This window comes from Thermobia domestica, chromosome 1 (assembly GCF_964235325.1).
Source record: "Thermobia domestica chromosome 1, izTheDome1.hap1.1, whole genome shotgun sequence".
NCBI classification, from domain to species: domain Eukaryota; kingdom Metazoa; phylum Arthropoda; class Insecta; order Zygentoma; family Lepismatidae; genus Thermobia; species Thermobia domestica.
Window position 1 is genome coordinate 182,706,507 of NC_137454.1, and position 14,098 is coordinate 182,720,604.

The following is a 14,098-nucleotide window of genomic DNA, read 5'->3' on the forward strand; positions in this document are numbered from 1 at the left end:
GGGATATATAGTTACTGTAAACGACACTATATATTTCCATTTTCTGAAAATCATCCATAGATTGGATATGGAACTTATATAAGTACATTTTTTGAAATAAAACCTTATGAAAAAGTCAAATATCCTATCCCTTGTAACTTGGTTTATTTAATGAAAATACTTATAACGATCATAGTATTCGATGCTAAGGTTCTTGTCCGTCTTACTTGCGTCATTAATGTTGTAGACCAAAGTTTAGGTATTGCTCGATGTTTGTGATATTGTAACTTCCTTATAATCAACAATACATGATATATTGTATGTTTTTGTTTAATGTGAAATTTAAAATCTATAACTACCTGACGTAGTGTTTAAGAAACACAACTTGATGAAGGTTTGATAACACTGTTAATCTGGCGACATTGCAAAATATGTCAAACAATTTTCCCCTAGCAATATTAGGAAGATGCAAATTTCAGTGTTTTTGCTTCATATCATACTTTGAACATAAGCTATATGGGATATAGTCTTATGGTGAAGAGGAACTTTGAACTCAAATAAATTCAATCCAAAATAATACTGAAATTAAGTAACTGATGATAGCAGCAAGACAAATCATTGTATTCAATTCAATAGACTACAGTTAACGAAAATATACATGACTAAGCATATAAAAACAATATTTAAAGAATACATTGCTCAACTTATTTTTCAAACTCTTTAGACGTTGATTTTTTCACAAAATATTACATTGAAACTATTTTGAGGGAGGTCAGAAGAGTTGCCCTTGTGCCTTTGCCTAACCTATTCTTTATATAATGTATCTAAATGTAATTTTGATGTATCACACTCAGCTACGTTATTCTAAACTATATTTTCTTAAACATAGCAGTAACCATAAAGCTGTTACTGAAAATCAAACATAGAAAATTTTTAAAAGCACATCAACCTATATTATATCCAGGTAACATCAAAACTATATCTATATGAGGATTAAATTGAGGTCTACTACATTTCAAGATGTCGTCCAAAGTTAAAACTTGCCCTTTCTACCATTAGTATGACAGGAGATAAATATCGGTCTTAATGCGATGAAGAAAATAATTTCCACTGCACTCATCAAGCTGGCACCTACGAAGAACCCAAATACTCCTCCAATAGACACTGCGAATGAAAAGAAATTTAAGGTATTAGTAAATATAGATTCTCTCTCTCTCTCTCTCTCTCTCTCACACACACACACACACACTATCTCCAATTATATAAAGATCAGTCAATAAGTCATGCCTGTTTGATAACGTACGTTACAATTTTAAAAGTTTCAAATGAATTTTTACTTACATACAGGTATAATATAATTCTTAAGTCATAAAGGTTAACTTAGTTTGACTTTTTTGGAGTACTTAGGAAATACTGGCCTAACAGAAACTTAAATTTAAATAGTGTCCTGTGATTGAATTGTGTATGTATAACAATGAAGACAGTGTTGTGGTAATTTACAGGAAGCTAAGAAATGTGTGCAAGAATGATTGCATTGATATAAGTAATATCCGTAGATTGTTTCGATACTTACAACTTGACCAAACAGCCATCTATGATCAACCTAGAACCGGAAATCTCAGTCAATGGTAACGGACCTAAATCTGAATAGGTTAGATGAATTGATACGAAATGACAGGAATTTCTTTAGAAAAGCAATTGCGGTAGTCTTACATTTTTCAAAGGGCGAGTACCATGATAAGTCCAATTTCTTACAGAAAGATATGGCCCAAACGGGACAGGACGTTTGGGCGCCACCATTTGGACGCGGACGTTTCGGCGCCGGACGTTTGGGCGCGAAGCCGTTTAGGCGCCAGACGTTTGGGCGCGAGGTGCATAGTAAAAATCACAATTTACGAAATATAAAGTAAGCTAGACACTGAAAACTAAGCGCGAATCAAGATCTATACAATTCCTACACTTCTGTCTTTATCTCACCTCATTTATCTATCTATTTTCTATCTCTATCTTATTTATTCATCTAAATTAAATAGTTTAATGCGTTTGTGGCATTTGTTGCCTAACCTCATCATGGATTGATTTTTCGCTTGTTCATGATTCTTGTACTTCTGATCTAATGCTGATCTAATTTTTGTATTATATAAGAAAGCTAGGAAATGAAGGAATTAGACGAACTGTTAATAATTTTCTTAATGTTAATTAAAACATATTGATTTAATTTTTGTATTTTTTGAAAAAGTTAATAATTACATACTTATGAATATTAAAATTTAGTTTCTTTCGTAGTACGTTTGCCAAACTCTTCTCTTCCTTAAGTCCAATAAAGAACTACTAATAAAAGATTTCCGCGCACTCGAGTTGAGAGAAGTGGCCCCGAGTAGCGTAGGGGCGCTCGGTCGAAAAAGTGTAACACGCTCTTTCAGGCCAGCCAACCTGAATGAGGTTTTCCTAATTCACACCAGGCAAATGCCGGGGTGGTACCTAATTTATAGGTCCAGGCCGCTTCCTTCCTTCCCCAATCCTTTCTTCCTTCCGTTTCCACGGATAGTGTGCTCCCTCAAACGTGACGGGCTAAGTGGCCTTAGATGCCGAGAGCCCAGAAATCTAAAAATCCTAAATCCTAATCGAGTTGAGGGAAAGATGTTAATACAGGGTGTCTAAGAGATTGAGTTTAGGAACTATAGTATGCCGTATTTCTGGTATCACTTTTTTTATTAACATTCCAATATAAAAATCAAAACTTAACACACTTTTTTTTCGTCCCATTGTTAGCATTTAATCTGCACTAAAGAAAGTGCCGAAAGGAAAAAAAAGAACGATTTCAAAGTGAAAAATAATAGTTAATTGTACATATATTGGTCATTTAGCCACTAGAAATGTGTGACATTCACACTTATTGCATAACTACAGTAGAAGTCCTGCTTTAAGTTTTTTAATGGAATAGGCTCACTATGTATGTAATGCAGTCAATCATATCTAGTCTGGTCTACTTACCTTTGGCATGAAAAGTTATCAAATAAAAAGCACACTTAAATTTGGTTGAAACTTAAATTTACAAAATTTAATTGTTAATTCAGTTTTTACAACTTTCAAATTCCAGTATTTCTAGTATGTAAAACCAAATCCAGTATAATTCAAGGACTTCAACTATAGTAGACACCTTGTGATATTTTGATTCGAACTTAGTACTCAGCGCCTAACATAATGACATTTTAATTTAACTCGCGCCCAAACGTCTGGCGCCCAAACGTCCAGTGCCCAAACGGCGGGGCCCAAACGTCCGCGCCCAAACGGCGGCGCCCAAACGTCACGTACCCAAGGGTTCCCAAGTATCTCAAAAAGGTTATAATGGCTCCATGAAAGCAATTGTCCATGACTGTCTGTAGGCCTTTGAGAATTGCAAATATTATTTGTCTAATTTTGTTGTTATAGGAGATGAAACTTTGGTAAAATTCTATTGTCAATATTGTAAACAACTATCTATAGAATGGCATCATAAATAATCTCCGACGAAAAAGAATCATAAACGTTCCAGATCAAGTCAAAAGTAATTTTAACCATATTACTTTCTTTAGGGAATTTCAATCATCCCCAATTTTTGTGGTTAAAATCGATAAATTGGTAACTGACGTGTTCCCAAAACTTCGAACTTTCATTAATGAAAAGAAAATACGGTGGTTTGTGGTTTTCTTTGATAAACTAAATTCAATGATTCGATTTTGATGCAATATTGCGTATACTTTCTTTCAGGTTTCCTAATCACCAGACTGTATGGGGTTGAAGTCAGTAAAGAATTTAAGAGTGTATCACTAATGAAATAAGTATCTATATATTTGATTTTGTAGCAACATAGCTCATATTTTCTTTAAGGTTTTCAATGATTCTCCCTGGGTACTGTTAAAGTCGGTAAATAATAAGAAATGAATTTAGCTTACCGATCAAAAATATTCCTTGATATCATTCGTAAACATTCGGTTTTTCTAAAATACACGATACATGCATCTGAGGCTTTCTAGTCATTCCTCAACTCCTGGGTATAGAATCAATTAAGGATAAAGTGACAAATGCATCTGTCTTCTGCACCTTAGGATATATCTTTTACGTTAGCTTTCATAAAAGTAATTAAATTTCCGTAATATATCTAAACCGGACGTAAGTCTGGCTGGATGTGGACGTCTCACGGCTTGTCTTTGAAGACAAATCAATGACCCAAAAATTGGTTCCGTAGTTCTTAACCAGAAATTTATCTTGGGCCGCTTATTCTGCCTGGCGTCTTCTACTTCTATTCCATTATATGTTTCTCTTCTCCGTGTGACATCCAGCCGCTTCTTTACACTTTTAGAATCATAACCAAACTCTCTAAGAATGTGAGGCAACTTCTCCACATTAGCAGCCCAATCAGTAATGTCATATTTTGTATTGGCAGTCAAGTCTTAAGAGCAGAAGCTGAACAGACGTCTCGTTTTAGCTGTTGTCCTGTTTTTTTTTATCAAACTGGACGCCTAAATGTCCTGTTTAAGGCAAAAGTGAACACAGTGTTCCGTAAGTATTATTAAGAATGTAAAGGATGAGAACACTTCTTCATTCTTTCGCTAAAACGACTGTGCATACGAGTTCATTTCACAATCATTTACTTTCGTTAATCCCCGACTCATCTAATATAAAGGGATAACTATGGGACATTAAACTACAACGTTTCATTTAATTTCACTTTAGGCCTTGCCTGGATTTTTTAAATGCTCTTGAGTACTTGAAGCTTTTTAATGAGTTATTTATTTTCTTACTTAAAAACATTGCTGGCGCCCAGTGCAATTTGTGAATTAGAAGTTGAAAGAGACCCTCCATTCATATGCATTCCGTTCTTGCAAGTTAAAATTCTGAGCACTTTAAGGGAGTTTTAGGCACCTTTTCTGACACCAGTTAAATACCCCACTAAATGAATGAATGTAAGAACATGTATTAACGCTCAGAGCTAAGATTTCTATTGATTTCTTTATTGTATCATGCTTCATTATTGTTGATGCCGTAATTTTATTTTCGGAAAGAAATAAGATACTATTCACATATATAAATAAAATTAAGTTTTCCTGTGAAGTGAAGAAACTTTTTGGAATAAAATATTAGTTAATCAAATATTGGTCTATTTGTGAAAACATAAAAATGAAAGAAAAATGTTAGAATTCTATTCTTTTTATGAGATATTTCAGTATGTTGAAAAAAGAAATAATGTAAACAACAACCAGAATATGACTAATAAACTAGTGTTCTTAAGAAGTGGAAATACAGTAAGTTTCCTGAAACTTGATATTCTATTTGGGTATACCTATGTGAGATTGAAAATATATGTAACATTTTTTGGAAATAATTTTACCAGAAAATTGATTCCTGGTGGGAATTAATTTCGTTCAGGATCCCAAGTTAAGTTGTAGATCCATGTCTCACACGACCTTGGTGCTTTAAGGAAAGCCAAACCCCAAATAAACCAACCCATCAGAAGATTTGATCCGTGAGGTGTGGCAATTAATCGAAAAGTCATGTATGGAACAATTTCCACGTGAACCCCAAAATAGTCAATCTTGGTATAAAATTTGATCTCTCGCCATACCATTGTCATTCGTAAATGAATTTCGGATTTTTAGCTTCCAAAAATTGTGCTTCTAGGTTCCTAATATAGACTCAGAAGACCCTTAAATATATTCCAAAAACATAAAATAGAATATACAATTCCTTTAAAAATATTAACTTGGGAAATCTTTAAAGAACAGAAACAGCTAGTTGAAATTCCAGATCTTTAAACGAAAAGAATGGATTTATGGATATATTATTTGCGAAATATTTAAACATCTTCTTCCAATAGGATAATATTTCATTCAAACTTATATTGTAGTAGCTTAAGTCAATCCAAATGCTATGATCAAGATTCATTTTAAACAGTTAAAATGTTTCCACTTGGGCCATTTTATGACTACAAAATGGGAAATTAAGATTACGTACAAATTGCTTCCTGTAACCTCAGAAGCGGAAATTTCAAGAGCGGTGCAGTAAGTGTTGCACAGTTTTAATAATGAGCTTATATGTTGAGTTTTATCTTCGAAATTTGGTCACAATCGCGTTCTTCATTCGTGATTCAGTGAAATTTCTGGTTTTCACTAAACCAAAACTCCTAGTTTGATGGACAATAATTTGGTAACCAAATCACACTGTAATATTACATATCAGTAGTAAACTAAAAAATATACTGTATACCGGGGATCCAGTTCGTTGAAAATGAGAGAATTTCATCGGAACTCAACTTTAATAATCAATAAATTAAGGTTATGCACACCATAATTTTTCACACTAAGCTCATATACATAAAGAGCTAGACACTCTCTGCCAATCATGCCAAGTTTGTTCAAGATCGTATGTATTTCGTCGATTGCGTATTAGTGAAATATCTTGATTTCATTAAATGAAAGCCCAAATTAGATGACCGATATTCCCGGAGCCTAATATTTACATAGGCACTAAGCAAGTCAAGGTATAACGTCAAACAATTTTTGTCAAGATCGGATTAGAATCATTGACAGTAATTGATATACAACACTCTTTCACTGAGTCTAAATGTGATGGTTGTAACGATTGAAAAATCGTTACATTTTTGATAATATCTTTATTCTGAAAATTACTCTTGTTCTTTTCTTTTTTCAAAAAGTAAGAAAGGTTAAAATTAGTTTTTAAGAAATATTTTGTTCTCCATTGTTATATTGAATTGAGAATACTTTCATTGTAAATATCGTTAAAAAGCTTTAAAATGATCTATATATGTCTACATGTTAACTTAGTAATACTTGTAATACGGCAGAGAATCAACATTCGCAACCACTTCAGTTTAGCGCAGTATTGCAGAATGATGTATCTAATGAGTTAGGCCCTGCGCAGTAGCGAGTCTTCCTCTTATATATTCCATTCTAATCCGCTGCGCCTCATAACAGTTTCGAAGTTTATGGAGCCAACACTGGTTGGACTCAAGTAGTTGACTTACATTACTTCGAGCAGAATTTTTTTCTTTTTAGAAAAAGTGGTGTTGTGATGCTGGATGTAGTTGAGCTTCGAATTGTGGTCGAAATGTTGGATGTAGTGGAGCTTCGAAATTGTACTGTGAAAGAGTGCCTTAATTATAATTGTGCTTCTAAACTTAGTGCTAAATTACGCAGTTTTAAAAGGCTTAATTTAAATTATGGGTCTAACTAAATTCACTAATGTTGAATCAGTTTAAAGGTGACAAGGTAACTTGCATTTTCCTTGTGTCAAGTACTGTGAAGTTGGAGTTAAAGAAGACGCATGTTGCAAGTGAATGATATGAAATTAGAAAAGTCTACTTCTTGTATTCCGTATTAAAACCTTTTAAAGGCTGAGAAATACGTTAACTTTACTAATGTGGTTATGTGAGATACGGAACACTTGTAATGCGTCAGCGTGTCTAGTGCTTCTCTTGCTTTCTTTTTAAGCGATCTCTCAAAGGATGTTGGATGTTGTGAGTGGGAAGGTATGCTGCCTCAAAGATTTTAAATGTAAATTGTACCTTCGAGAACAAAAATATTTCCGAGAAAAACCTTTTCTCATACCCAGGGAAAAGAGACAGATTTTTGAGAATGTTATAAAAGAATTAGTAGAACAATACGTGTTAGTTGTAACTGATCATTCAAACTTTGGCAGCACATGCTTCATTGTGAAAAACAGAGATGGTTCATACTGCTTAGTTGTTAACTTTGTAATATTAACAGTATGTTATCAGATTATGTTTTTCCGACACCTCACATGGAGAAATGTTTAAGTAACACTGTGCAACATCGAAAATATAAATTGAACAAAATCAGTTAATTCTTATTGATTTTGTGGTGCTGATCACGAATTTGAAAGTTATTTTCTAATATTAGCTCTACTTTTCGTTTTACAGGCATGTCTAATAATAACGCTTTAAAAATATATATATTCGCTTCGTTTGGGGTAAAATGTAACACACGGATCCGGCAACACTGGAGAAACTATATGAGCGCTTGGTTCCATTGTGTTCCTTATCTCAGTAGTGTTCTGCTATTGTTAGAAACGAGAGGTTTAGTGCAGTTATCAGCGTTTTGGGTGTGACGTTTGCGTAGTCCAGGACATAAAAATACAACTACAAGTACGCAAAAATACTAGTATTTCGAATGTAATTTTTAAATAGTTGTCGGAACTATTTCAAGTGACATTTTGAGGATTTCAATAAACAAAAATGCCGCGAAATTGTGTAAACAGTGCGGATAGCTTCTGCTACGTGTGTGGGGAAGTGACATTTTCCTCACAAAAGCAGACTATAACACCACTAATAAGAAAAGCCTATCAATATTACTTAGATTGTAAAATAAATCTTGGGTACCCCACATTGTAACACTTGTGCCAGCAATCTAAGAAATTGGATTAATGGGCAGATGCACTCAATGCCTTTTGCAGTGCCCATGATTAGGAGGGAGCCAAGCGACCACATCAGAGACTGTTATTTTTGTATGGTTCCTTCCGTCAAGAAGGGAATTTCCACGAAGAAGAAGCGGGCCTTGATCTATCCTAATCAATAACTCTAAAAGACTGTTAAAGTATGGTTCACTTATAGAACAACTTTTCCAGTTCTCATTTAAAATCCACCATCTGAAAACTATTGAGAATAAGGTACAAGATTTCCTACCTAGGCAGTACGATGTGTTTAATTTTGGCCATAGTGTTAAAGTCAAAGAAAATAACGTTAAAACACATTTAGTTCTGACGAATCTTTAGAAATTACTTTTCTAAGTGAACCATTGATTGAATTACAACATAAAGACCCTGAAATAAATGAGTTAATCGTTAAGATAGAAGGTGGTGAGAACAGTAATGAGTATCAGATCAAACATGGGTTTTTGTTAAAAATGACTAGGGCAAAGAACAATGAGTGGAAAATTGTTATTCCAAAACTTCTTAGAAGACGTCCTGTCGAATATTATCATTTAGAATATCTTACTGGTGGCCATTGAGGTATATAAAAATCTTACGTAAAATTATGAAGCGATTTACATTTGATGGTTTAATAGAGTACGTAAAGCATTTTGTTAGGTCCTGTCCAGAATGTCAAAAAGTTAAACCCTTAAATACTAAGAAATATGACAGACTAGGGTCTAATGTGAATCAAAGGATAAATTCAAATTGGTTGGTTGATATCGTAAGGCCTTTACCTTTCTCTGAAGAATATAGTTATCTTCTTATAGCAGTTGATAACTGTTCAAGATATTGTATGCTTGAAAAACGAAGGACTCTATCTTCGAAGATAATTTGTGAAAAAAATTATGATTTGCTCTCCTGTTATGGTTTTGTAGGATCAATATCTAGCGATAACACCTCGGTGTTTACATTTGAATATTTTCAGGGATTTATGGATAGTTTGGGTATTAATCATATAAAAATGAGCCCGTACCATCTTGATGCAAACATTGCAGAAAGGTTCATAAAGTATCTAAAATATCATGAGATCTTGTTTTGCTGAAAGACAAAACAAATGGAGTAAGGCTACTCCTGAACTCGTTTAATCTTAATTTTTATGAGCACGAAGGAATAAGAGCTGTACCATCAGAGGTATTTTTGGTAGAAATTGAAATAGTCCCTTAGAGATCAAATGAAAAATTATGGATGCTGATCCAGAAAGTCTGAATAATCAAGATTTTGGAAAAATGCAATAGATAATATGGTAAAATCTTGGGAGAAACATCGTAAACTCCTTGAATGCAAATGAAAGGATGAAAATTTGGTGCTAGATGATCTTTTCTTGGGTAAAAATCACGAAAAATTATCTCTTAAAGATAAAGGAAGCAAAAGATTAACGTATCATTGGATTGGTGCATTTAAGATTGTGAAATTCTTAACTTATAATTCCGTATTATTAGAAGATGTAAAAATGCTAACAATACCAAGAGAGCTCATGTAAGTGATCTTAAGAAATACTTTGTAAGAAAGAAAGGAGTAAACATCAACTGAACAAATGAAAATAAGAATCCTATACATATAGAGTAAAACTTAGAACTTAAATTTAATTAGTTATGAAGATAAACATTAACATGTCACGTAAAATTAGGATATGATCATAGTCGTTGATGTTCATTTTATTTCATGTTCATTACAATTTCATTTGTAAAAAATGTATTAGTTTAGGTTTAAAGCATTTAAAGTGTAATTGATAGTTGAAATGTGTCACATCTGAATAAATTAATCTACATGTGAAGGGAAAATTTCGAAGATCTTTTTCTCATTGTGAAATTAAACTTGTGTTGCTTTACAGGGGTAACATCTTGTAATTTCTTGAATTAACGTTTCTGTTTATATTTTTAGATTGCCTTTTGTATTTTCTTGAATTGGTGTTGTACCTTCTATGGAGATATCAGAAGATGATTAACGCCTCCTGTAAAACGGTTTATGGCTTGGAATGAAACCAAGCTGTCAAACATTTGGAAATTTTTAAATGTTATATTTGGGTTGCTGTTCTGAAACACAGACGTGGAGAATTGGTCTGCATCTGAGTTGAAAGTTGCATCAAACTCTGGAATGAAAATTCTGCAGAAGAGTTACAAAAATTCCGAAAAAATAGAAAATATATGAAGCAATAAAATGTAAAAGAAAGCACTTTTGCGGAATTTCGTTACAAGAATGATATAAAATATAAAAATAATGGACGTTTGAAATGAAAATTGTATGTTATATATAAAATTTTGTTCTGGCTTAAAATTTTATATTCAAGAAGGAAGTGGTGTTTGTAACAATTGAAAAATGGTTACATTTTTGTTAATATCTTTATTCTGAAAATTACTTTTTTTCATTTTTTAAAAATTAAGAAAGGTTAAAAGTTTATTTTTGAAGAAATATTTTGTTGTACTTTGTTATATTGAATTCTGAATACTTTCATGGTAAAGATCGTTAAAAAGCTTTAAAATGATGTATATATGTCTACATGTTAACTTAGTAATACTTGTAATACGGCAGAGAATCAAGTATTCCATATTGACGTATCTAATGAGTTAGGTCCTGAACAGTAGCGAGTCTTTCTCTTGTAAATTCCACTCTAATCCCCTGGTTGGACTCAAGTAGTTGACTTACATTACTTCGCGCTGAAATTTTTTCTTTTTAGAAAAAAGTAAAAAACGTGGTCGAAGTGTTCGATGTAGTGGAGCTTTGAATTGTACTGTGAAAGAGTGCCTTAATTATAATTTTGCTTCTAAAGTTAGTGCTAAATTACGCAGTTTTAAAAGGCTTAATTTAAATTATGCGTCTAATTAAATTCACTAAAGTTGAATCAGTTTAAAGGTGACAAGGTTACTTGCATTTTCCTTGTGTCAAGTGCTGTGAAGTTGGTGTTAAAGAAGACGTATGTTGCAAGTGAGTGATATGAAATTAGAAAGGTCTACTTCCTGTAAAAAGACTTCAGTATTAAAATCTTTTAAAGGCTGAGAAATACGTTAACTTTACTAATGTGGTTATGTGAGAGACGGAACACTTGTAATGCGTCAGCGTGTCTGGTGCTTCTCTTGCTATCTTTGTGCCATTGGAGGTCAAGTGATAAATTTATCTGGGCAACTATAAAAGAAAAAAAAATCAAGAGTTAAAATTCCACCCTTAAATTGCATACTCTCGTGGTAACTAATAAGAGAAGGATTTCTTTAACTTCTTTTTGTTCATTATTAAATTAAGTTGCTAATTAACGGTAATTTAAATTTCTAATTTGTTCCGTTTTTGTTCACTTTTGAAATTAGTAAATTAAATTTAAAAAACTAAACCATGTCTAATGACGTGCTGATAGTTATTGAAGGACTAAAGTAATTTAGTAGAAAGTATTTCTTAATTACCTTTAACCGTAATTAAGATAGGGTTTAATTAATCTGGGTTTCCTTTCTTAAAGGTTTAACAGTTTCTAAAGAACTAAAGTATATTATAAATGATTATTCTCTGCTGTGGAAATAGTTTAGTCATCTTACAGTGCTGTTAATTAAAGAAAACGTCATTAGTTGGCTAATTAACTAATTAATTGCTGTTAAATGCATTCACTGTTATTTTAGTTTACTTGGATTTCTCGGCTAGGTTTTCAATGAAAATTAGAAATAAAATGAATAAAAATTTTGATTAAAAATAGAAACTATATTCCGTCCGATTTAAACGTTTTTAAAATGTTGAGTTGATTGAAAATTTCTCGTGCACTGCAGTGTATTGTATTATATTGTAATGGAACAGTCACTAAGACCCAAGAGGATCTGGAGATGAGAATGGTAACTATCTCTTCCTTTCTGTAACTACTGTTTCCTGCTGAGTTACGGTAAGTGTGAAATATAAATACTAGTGAAATGTGTAGTAGTTAGTTGAATAGTATCTTAGAAGCACAATCAGAGCGCATATACTTTAATTAAGAAATAGAGAGATAAATAGTTCAGAAAGTAAATTGTTAATAAATATACGAGGTTACTTTGAAAAGTTGCGACATCTGTTTGTTATAGTGAGAAAAATTAATTGAAGTGGTTGTTGCTTATGCTATTTATGAATTATAGAATTAAAATTGATATTTAAAGTTTGATAATTTAAGAGTTTTTGATAGTGTTGTCCTTCGTGAGGTTTCTCTATTAAATTTATGAACATCACCTTCGAAATTAATGATCTATTGAGGATTTGATGAAAGATTTTTGGAACTTAAGAATTGCTGTTATAATTGTTTTGAAGGATATCTGAATTGCATTGAATATTTTAATTGAACATTTGTTTGGAATTTCTTTAAATAAAATCTATAACCCTCATCACCCACCTTCACTCACTTTAGGTGTTAAGATTGTGTATTGGTGTGAATGATACCTACTTGTAATTTGCTTGTTTTAATATCTTTATTACAGGATTTGTCCAATCAGGTGTGGTTAAGTCACACGAGGTCACATTTAGTTTCCTTTTTAACTATTGTAGCTCATAGATACAGGAGACATTCTGACCGCGATACCGAGATTTTTGACATGGTCAATAACTTTGGAACCAAAGATTTACTCATTATAATATACGCATGGATACAAAGCTTGTAAATGTCTACTATCGTACCAAGTTTGGTCATAATCACATAAGAAATCTTTCGCGTTTAAGTAGAGTTTCTGTATTTCACTGGACCCTAACCGAAATTTCAAGTAGAATAACTAACTAACTAACTCTATGGTCTATGGAACCTGGAGATTGAATGCCGCGTTCACAAAAGCTCTCCACTGACTTCTATCCTCAGCTAACTGCATCCAGTTTCTACTTTGTATTCCAATCTCTGCGAGATCCATCTTAATATTGTCCTCTCATCTAAGCCTAGGTCTTCCTAATGGTCGTTTTCCGATTGGTCTTCCTGTCAAGACTTTGAAAGCATTTCTACTTTCTTCCATTCTAGCTACATGACCCGCCCACCTAAGCCTCCTAGACTTGACGACCCTAACAATGTTGGGTAAACCATATAAATTATGTAGTTCCTCGTTATGAAGTTTCCGTCATTCCCCTTTCCCGTTCCTCTTGGGTCCGAATATTCGTCTCAGGATCTTGTTCTCAAATACTTTCAGTCTATGTTCTTCCCTCAGAGTAAGTGACCATGTTTCGCAGCCGTACAAAACAACAGGTATGATTACCGTTTTGTATATTTTAAGTTTCAAATTTCTCGACAGAATTCGCGACGATAAGAGATTTTGAACCGAATAGTAACACGAATTCCCTGCTTTTAGTCGACATTTAATTTCTCCGTGAATATGATTTTCCTCTGTTAATATTGATCCTAGGTATTTGAATGTATCCACTTTATCAAAAGTATTATTTAATATTTTAACGCGTCCATAATTTGCTGTATTCCGGTCCCGAAGCACTTCCATGTATTTAGTTTTCTCTGCATTTACTTTTAAACGCATGTCACTGTAAGTGATTAATAAGATCTCTGCATTTCTTTTTATTGTTCTCCTGTCATCCCCTATTAAATTTACATCATCAGCATAAGCCATAAACTGGTGGATGCCGTTCAACTCTAGGCCCCGGTTGCTATCTTTGATTTTGCTTATAGCGTATTCCAGGACAAAGTTGAACAATAATGGCG

General features: G+C 33.0%; 1 long non-coding RNA gene across 1 annotated transcript in view; it reads right to left on the minus strand.

The window, feature by feature from the left end:
• Positions 1-289: 289 nt before the first annotated feature.
• The window catches only part of LOC145666809 (uncharacterized), a 37,133-nt gene continuing 23,324 nt past the window's right edge, over positions 290-14,098 (minus strand). The window contains exon 3 of the long non-coding RNA XR_014127823.1: positions 290-1,143. This is a non-coding gene — a long non-coding RNA (uncharacterized LOC145666809). The remainder of the gene's footprint in view (positions 1,144-14,098) is intronic.